Raw genomic sequence first — 8406 nt, forward strand, 5'->3', positions numbered from 1 at the left:
TGGGGCAGGGATGAGGGTCTGGGGCAGGGATGAGGGTCTGGGGCAGGGATGAGGGTCTGGGGCAGGGATGAGGGTCTGGGGCAGGGATGGGGGTCTGGGGCAGGGATGAGGGTTTGGGGCAGGGATGAGGGTCTGGGGCAGGGATGGGGGCCCGGGGCAGGGATGGGGGTCTGGGGCAGGGATGAGGGTCTGGGACAGGGATGAGGGTCTGCAGCAGGTGTGGGTCTGGGGCCAGGCTGAAGGCCAGCAGCCTCCTCTCCCGTGCTGCCACCTGCCAGGCGAGCACGGCCTCCCGAGCCTTTCCTCCCACACACAGATAGGTTCCCCCCCCAGTTTCCTCATTGTTTCTAGATGATGAAAATGTCTTTTCTATCTCTCGGGTTTCAGTTCTGCTTTCCTAGCGAATGACTGGAGATCTGCCATCAAACACAATAGCAGCAGGCTTCAGGGGCCGTGAGGTGCGGGCTCCCGCCTTGCTGCGGCCGCGGGGAAGGAGAAGGCCTGTTGCCTCTGCCCTGGGTGCACAGAAGAAGAGGCTCCTTGTTCCTGCTCGGGGTGCGGAATAAGGAGTCGTTCACTCAGGAATATTCCTGTGACCTGATGTTACCTCCCGGGGTAGGAGCCTGCCCTGTAACCGGGCTCGCTCCTGCATTATTATTGTAGAACCCTCTTTACTTTCTCCACTCACTAGAGAGGAAATTTAGGAAATCAGGTTCCTATTTTAGGCACCTAAATTACATGGTTCAAGACTTGGGATCTGTTTTGTGTGTTTTGGTATCTTTCGTTGGCTGCTGAAGAGAAAGCGAGCTGCCTTTTGCTGAGTTTCTTTCTGTTTTCTCCCATATGATTCTATCTTGGCTCCTTTTCTGTCTTTACTATTTCTTCTACCCAGCTTCTGCTTGCTATAGTGTTATTTTGGTACCATAATTAATTAGTTCCAGTCCTCATGCTATTTCAAGTGCAGTATTTTAGCTCTAGTTCTGTGCTAATTGAAAAATAATTGCTATTCTAGAATTGGAGTCATTTCTAGATGTAGTTAATGAAGTAACAGAAATGTGATGCTTTTTATGCTGAAGGGCTGTCTTAAGATGGTGGAGAAAACTAATTTTAGTCAGGAATTTCAGTTTCTAAGATTTAGTAATTTTACTGATAGAAAGCTTTTTCTTGCTTGCTTCTCAGCTTGTCAAGGCTAATGAGCAGAGTGCGTCTGGCCCTGCTTACCCGCCTCAGAAACGTGTCCCCCAAAACGACATAGTGGAGCACTATATCCTGCAAATGCAAGTTCCAAGAAGGACATTTTTATTTGCAGCTTCAGTAACTCATGTTTCAGGACAGTGCAGTCTGCATCTCCTTCAGATGAGATTTTTTTTGATGTTTAAGTACTTTAAACCTTTTTAACTTCTGAAATGTTCAGTTTTGGAGCCTGTACATTTTGACAGCATTATTTTAAAATTAGCGGTTGTGTATCTGGAAAGCTGAATGTTGTCTTGAATCTTGCTTTTTGACTGATAATTCACATGTGTCATGGTGCTTTTTTTCCCCCCCAGATTTGATAAAATGTACTTCAGAAGAGAAGATTTGAAACTGTGCTAAGACTTGTCAAGGTCAAATTTACCACAGAAAAGCAAAACTGATTTTGCAATAATCTTTAATCAGGTCACCTGAAATGTTAAACTTACTTTTATTTCTAATAGTAATCCTTGAAAAAATGATGCTTAGATTCTGTATATATAACTAGACTTGTAAGACATTTAGATTTGACTGTGCGTGTTTCAGGGTTCATTAGAGATCAGTGTTGAATTGCTACCTAATCCATTAAAAATCAAAGTCCAAGGGATTTGGAACCACTAATTTTGCTAGGGGAAGAACAAAATTTAACCTTTGCTCTTGGTGCACACATTACCATTTCTGCCTCCAGTCCGACCCCCAGAAACAGCTGGTGTAGCAGAAAGTTTCCGGTCAGCGCTGCCACCGTATCTCTCTGGGTGACCCCTGCGGAAGGGAGGGTGCAGGCTCCGCTTCGGCCTCTGGCCGACCGGCCAAGCGGGACCTCGGGCCTCGTCTGCAGCTTCCCCAGTGCTGCTTGTTAGTGCATCACATAGCGCTGCAGCACTGGACTAAGTCTGGAAATGCATGTCACACAAGCCAAAGCATATGTTTATCGTAAAACATTTGCATGAATGTATGCAGACTTGAAATTCAATAGTCTGCTTAATTTCCCAAGTTTAGAAACTTTTATTTACACATAGTAAATAAATAAGGAAAAAGGGCCTTTTCATGTTCAATGTAATGTGAAGTGTTGTTTATGTTAGAGAAAAAGTATGGGTTGATTTCATTATGATAAATGTATCTTGAAATGTTATTTTAATACAGATACTTCCAGGAAAGGCAACAGTGTATAATGAACTTGCAATGTTGAAATGAAATTGTGCCTCTCTTCTTGTCTTTCCAAGTTCCCAGGAAGACTCCCACTGACTTCTGTAGGGTCAGGATTGCAGTGGCACTGTGGTTTTGTGCGTGCTGCTCAGACTTACGGTGGCTTAGCATATCTACCTACAACATGAGGAAAAGAAAACCTACCTCATGAGCAAAAGTGCTGTGAAGTTAGATAATGCATGTTTGTAAAATGTTGTGCAATGACATTAAGTATAAAGTATCTTTTTGCATTTACTTGTAGAAATCTTCCTTTCTCTCTCTCCCCTGCCCCCGGAGCTGAACTGCAGACAGCAYGCGTAATTACAAGCTCATGACATGCCCTTCACAAATGACTTTGGCTTCTGCAAGTTGCCTGTGGTGGTCAACCGGTATGATCAACAGACAGTTGTGTCCTATGCTCGTGTTCGTAGAAACACAAGTGTCAGCGGCCAAAGAAGGTGGCAAGTACTGCTTCCCAAGTGTTGTTTTCCTTTGATCCCCATGTTCCATTCCATTTTTATTTGTAAAGAGAGGTTGGTTTTCTTGCACTCATAAGAAAATAAAACAATGAATTTCGTGTTGACAGGGAGGATTTGGAGATACAGAACAACAGCAAATGCATAAATGCRTAGAAAGCTAGATAGAGGGCTGTAGAAAAAAGCCATGATAAACAGACTAGTGGCTGCTGTCACATGTTTCCATTATGACATTTTCCTTCAGCAAACTGTTTATCACGAATAGCTGCATGGTTCAGACCACATAATAATGGTGAGTGGTAACTAAACATTAATTTTTTTATGCTGTTCCATTTAAATAAATGCACTGGCTAGAAAATTACTCTTAATATCTTGCAAACGATAAAGCACAGTTAAATATATTTAAATAATAAAATCCCATTTAAATGGAATTGGACTTTGCTGAGGCATTAAGTATATGGAATCCATGGAACCCATGGAACCCACATTACAGAAAGTATGTTCTTTTTGGGCAAAAAGAGCAAACTGTTTCTGTATTCTATGTTGAATAGTCATGGAGGATGATTGTTTCCTGTGGAGTACTGCTGATGATAGTTCAGAATATAATGAGCATTTCTGGAGAAATTACCATCCCTACTATTCTTCAAACTGAAAAAAACATAAACCTTTAAGATGTGGCTCAAAGCTCAATGCAGTCAGCGGAAAAAGTGCCAGTTCAGTGACTTCATATCTTAATGTTTACCAACTCTCATTCTTTCATGATAAGCAAAAAAAAAAAAAACCCAAAACCAAAGCCAAAATGAAACACAGAAAATAGTTTATCAAATTTTCTTCATAAGAATGAATTGAAAAGGTGCTCTATGAAAATAATATAACTTCATTTGCAAAGTATATTTCATACACACTGCATTTAAAATAAATCTGCTTAGAAGATTTTCAGTGAAAAATAATGATTTTGTTGAAAGTGAACTGTTCCGAAAAGCCTGTAAATTTCCATGGCCTGGGAAAGGCCTGGTGGGTGAGAAAAAAAATTGGAAACCTTTTATATGGAATGATAGCTGCTACTGGCGTTAAATCAATCTTAGTATTAATATTTTAATAAAAGCTTCTTTTAAAAAATCATCTGGAGCTGGCTTGCTTCACAAAGCAAATAAATCTTTATTAAGAAACACTATTGCCATGTTGTCATGGGCCATAGGACTCATTTTGTATCTTGTGGTCCAGTTTGATTAGGGAGGGATCTTCCCATCAGCCCTGGGGCTTTTCAGAGACATAAAACTCAGTGCTAYAAAATATACGGACAAGGTATATGGACACATTTGCTTTAAGAATCAAGTAAAATCAAGCGGTGGAATGGAAAAGTCCAATAATCTTTTTCCCTTGCTAATGTATACTACTAATATAGCAAAATATTAAAATACCAGGAGCTAGAAATTAAAATGTTTCCTTTCTCATTACAAAGGGAAACACAGCAATGTTATAGAAAATACACAACTTCTTGATACGTAAAATGTTGTTTACTGAGGTGGGCTTCATTTGTAGGGCCTATCACACTGATTAGACTGTCTGTAGCCACTGATTGTGGGTGTAAGAGTGATTCTGGCATTGTCAGCAGCAGAAGTGAGACGATAAAGCAAGGGTGGGCCTTGATTACCTGGGAAGCTTGGGGCCCTGGTAACCCCCTGAGCTGGCTCGTCACTGCGATGTCCTACTCGTCTGAAGTGGCTAGCAGATCCTTTGCACTGGTAGCAGTCGGCGTACTTACATTGGTGGCATGGCCTTTTCTTTTGTGCAAGCTCTAACGCACAAAACTTAAATCAGAGACAGGAAATCGAACGGAATGTGGATTTCCTGCAACTGAGTGACATCAATGCACAACAGCCTTTTGAAGAACAAAAATGCTTTGTAATTGGTAAACGCTCAAGATTTAGCTGTGCTTTGAGAAACAAGCCAAAGTTTTTATCACTTATATGTTGTTCTTGCCCAAGTTTAGAGTAACAGGATCTCAAAGTACTTACTAGGCACAGCTTCAATTTCTTATGAGAGGAGTCAGAGAGTGCTCAAAGAAACTATATCTACATCGTATGCTGAAATCTCCTGATGAGAAGCATAATAAAAGAATTAAGTATTGCAAGCTGTTGTGGCTACCAAAACTGTAAGACCAGACTCGTAGAGAAATAGCCTTAAAGCTTGTCTGTGTAATAAATTTGTGATGATTTTTGAATTTAATTCTTTTTTCTTACCTGTTGTAAATTGTAACATTGCAGCTTGAATTCATTTATGGTAACATTGCAAAAGTAATAATCTGTCTTATTATTTATAATTTTCCTCTAATACATTTTGTTCTTGGTGTGAATGCACATGTATTTTAGCTATAACTTAATAAAAATACTTCTCTAGCCATCGTATCTGTAGAAAGAATAAAAAACCCACTAAATATAGATGATAGAGATTATTAGATACAGATTAAGAGATTTATTTAATCAGCATATGTTTTATAACCTCCTTCTGACACAAAGCCACACTGTATACTAGGAGCTTAATTTCTCAGTATGCTGCATATCCTCAGTTTCTAAGCAAGTATGAGGGTTTTCAGCCCCTCGCAGGAGAGCTCACAGGGAACTCCTTACTGCAGGAGAGCAGAATGCTTCTGAATTTACTGTAGCGGCCAGTGAAACTTTTGAAGTGCTTTTCTCCAAATCTAATGTGGATTAGATATGTGAATTGTAATAACTTCTTTGTTTAATTATTTGTAAAATTATAGTTGCCCATCAAAATACAGTGGTATGCAAGAAGCCAGTGTGGTAGACATCGATGCTCCATTCCCGTGAAGGAAGGGAGAACCTAAGATCTCAGACCATTCAAATCAGCCGAACTGTATTGTAACAATAGGAAAGAAAAGAAGCCAAGAACAGGCACTGAAAAACCTCATACGTAGCTTTCTGTATATATACAGAAATGGCATACCTTCCTTGTTTTCTATTTTAAATAGTGTAAAGCACTTTTTAAACGAGGCTCTGTTTTATGAAATATCTCTTACTGTTAACCCTGATTGTAAGAGAGGAGGTACCTGTATCCTTAAAAAGGTATTTTTTATTTCTTGCTTTTTATCAGTGCTGGATTCAACTTCTGAAATGACACAGGAAAACAGTCTTGGACTTTCAGACTCCAGAGTTAATGTGTTAATGAAATAAATTAGAAAAATAAGAAAAATACATGCCTTTTTGGTAACTCTTAATAATCGATTGTCTAAGCAATGAATGCTATCTTGTTTGCATTCAATAAGTAAACTATTTTTGTTGTATTAGAATAGTTGAACAGCTGTCACTACTTTGTCTGCTCTAAAAAGGCAGGAGTGATATTGTAATAGATCTCTGTTAGTTCTCTTGTATAGTCATTTACTTCTTTACTTGATACTGTTACACATGCAGCACAGCCCCCTGCTGTTACAAAGACCCTCTGAAATACTAAAATGAAATAGTCTTTCTGCCGTCATCATGGACCTTCTCAGTTCAGAAGAAAAAAAAAATCCAAAAGTACCTTCAAAGTCCTGGTTGTGTGGATTTAGTCTTGATTCGCGAATGAAATCTACATTCTGCATAGGATACATTTGTGCTTTTGGCAACAGTCCCAGTTTATATAAAAAATAAACGTCTTGTGTTTATGCGTGTCTGGAGGAAGACCTCTACAGGTAATGGTATGCTACAGACTGAAAGCAATATACAGAGGGAAAAGAAACAAACCCCACCCTCCAAGACATAAATACAAGGAAGGAAAGGAAAAAGACAAATTAGCCGATTCACTAGTTCTGTACTCACGCAGAAGCCACGACACACACATGGGGGAGCCCTAGATGCTCCCAAGTACAGAGGAGCGTGTTCTGGTCTGCTGGGGACCTGGGCCTGGGGCAGCGAACAGGACTGCTGAGCTCTAAGGAGTGGTATTTCTGTCTGGGAATGAGGGGAAGGGGGGAGAGGGCACAAAGCACTTTGAGACGGAGTCTCAAGGAGGAGGAAGGGCAGAAAAAATTAGAATCAATAGGCCTGCAAACAGTAGGGAGGTTTTTATTCTGTTAGAAACTATTAGAAGTGCTAGTCTCTTTTTCTGCCTGAAGGAAGAAATGTCTTTCTAATTTGCCTAGTGGGGAAAAATGATTTGGGTTGTCCTGGTAGATGAATAAATACTCTCTCTAGATTCCACCAAGAACTGACCAAATGCATCAAAGTAACTCAGTAATGAGCTAGTAGATAGTGTTAAAATTTAAATAGCTGTAAAAGTAACTTTTCTAAAAGTTTCCTCCAAGCTGCTTTTTGATTAATTTCCCTGAAAGAGAAGTATAGACAAAGGTCTCATTAAAATTGTCTCTCCTCCAATGATTTTTCTCAATACTTAGGCACAGCAAATTGGCTTCAAGTCTAAATTACAAACATAAAATAAAAATTCTGTTATATTGGGCCCAGAGCCAGCCTTACAGATGCATGCATTGCTACGCATATGAAAGCATTACAGTCCCAATACAGTTCTTTAATATTTGATGGCAGCTGTACCGTAGGCTGTTTTAAACAGTAATCTTAAAAATAATTTACGTTTGAGACTTTGCCACACTTTTCTCCAGTAGACATTTTGTAGTACAGGCAAAAGTCATCCAAACTTTTGTTGATGTCAGTACTATCATTATCACTTTCTTCTATTTCTTACTCCAGAGGTGAATGACGCACATATAAACATTTTCGAGGAATACAGAGCTTTCACATGTTGACGCAAAGTTGCAATCTATTTCTTGAAGTAAATTCGGAGTTGAAATGACTATTTCTAACTGCCATATTTCTTAAAAAATATATTTTACAAGAAGCATGGACTGCAGTTAGTTTAAATTATAATATTTTTAGGTGGGAGTGACAGGAAAATTAATATACTAATGTAAAAATACCCATTGTGCAAACATAATAAGAACTTTTAGACACATGATTTAATACTCTAGAAATTGAAACACTGGTCTCTCAGAGTGCAGTAACCCTATCCCCAACCTTACACTTTTTCTGCATTGCATTCAGAAAATAATATTTAACACATTGTTTGACTGTTAGAAATAGGATAGTACATGTTTTATTGTAACTTCATCCTGCGAGCACTGCTTGTAGGGCACATTTAGCTGRGAGGGGAATAGAGCTAAAGTAGCTGCCCTGTCACTCATTATTAGCCCGAATTAGAGGAACATCGGGCCCTGAAAATATCCTGGAGGTTAAGAAGCAAGTAGCTTTTCTGGAACCTTTTCCAGTTTTGAACCGCTCCGAAGACATCGTCCCCCCGATTTCCTCACAGCCCCGCGCCCAGGCACCTCAGGGCAGGACTCGGCAGGTCACTGATGCTGGGATCACCTGCGGGGAGCCCGGGCAAGCTTCCCCTTCCCCAGGGCGGATGGGGAACGGTGCCGCGGTCCCGGAGAGGGGGACGAAGGGCCACCGGGACCCCGGCCGCCGCCCCCTCGCTGTGAAAGAGGCTGCTGCTGGGGGGG

At 40.4% G+C, this 8406-nt stretch overlaps 1 long non-coding RNA gene across 3 annotated transcripts in view; it reads left to right on the forward strand.

The window, feature by feature from the left end:
* Positions 1–3696, forward strand: part of LOC112963400 — a 4976-nt gene extending 1280 nt beyond the window's left edge. For 2 of the 3 annotated variants that reach the window (XR_003252584.1, XR_003252586.1), the window contains exon 2: positions 388–3696. This is a non-coding gene — a long non-coding RNA (uncharacterized LOC112963400). The remainder of the gene's footprint in view (positions 1–387) is intronic. The other variant, XR_003252585.1, reaches the window with a different exon arrangement.
* The last annotated feature ends 4710 nt before the right edge of the window (positions 3697–8406 follow it).

This window comes from Apteryx rowi, unplaced genomic scaffold (assembly GCF_003343035.1).
Source record: "Apteryx rowi isolate R43461 unplaced genomic scaffold, aptRow1 scaffold_1, whole genome shotgun sequence".
NCBI classification, from domain to species: Eukaryota; Metazoa; Chordata; class Aves; order Apterygiformes; family Apterygidae; genus Apteryx; species Apteryx rowi.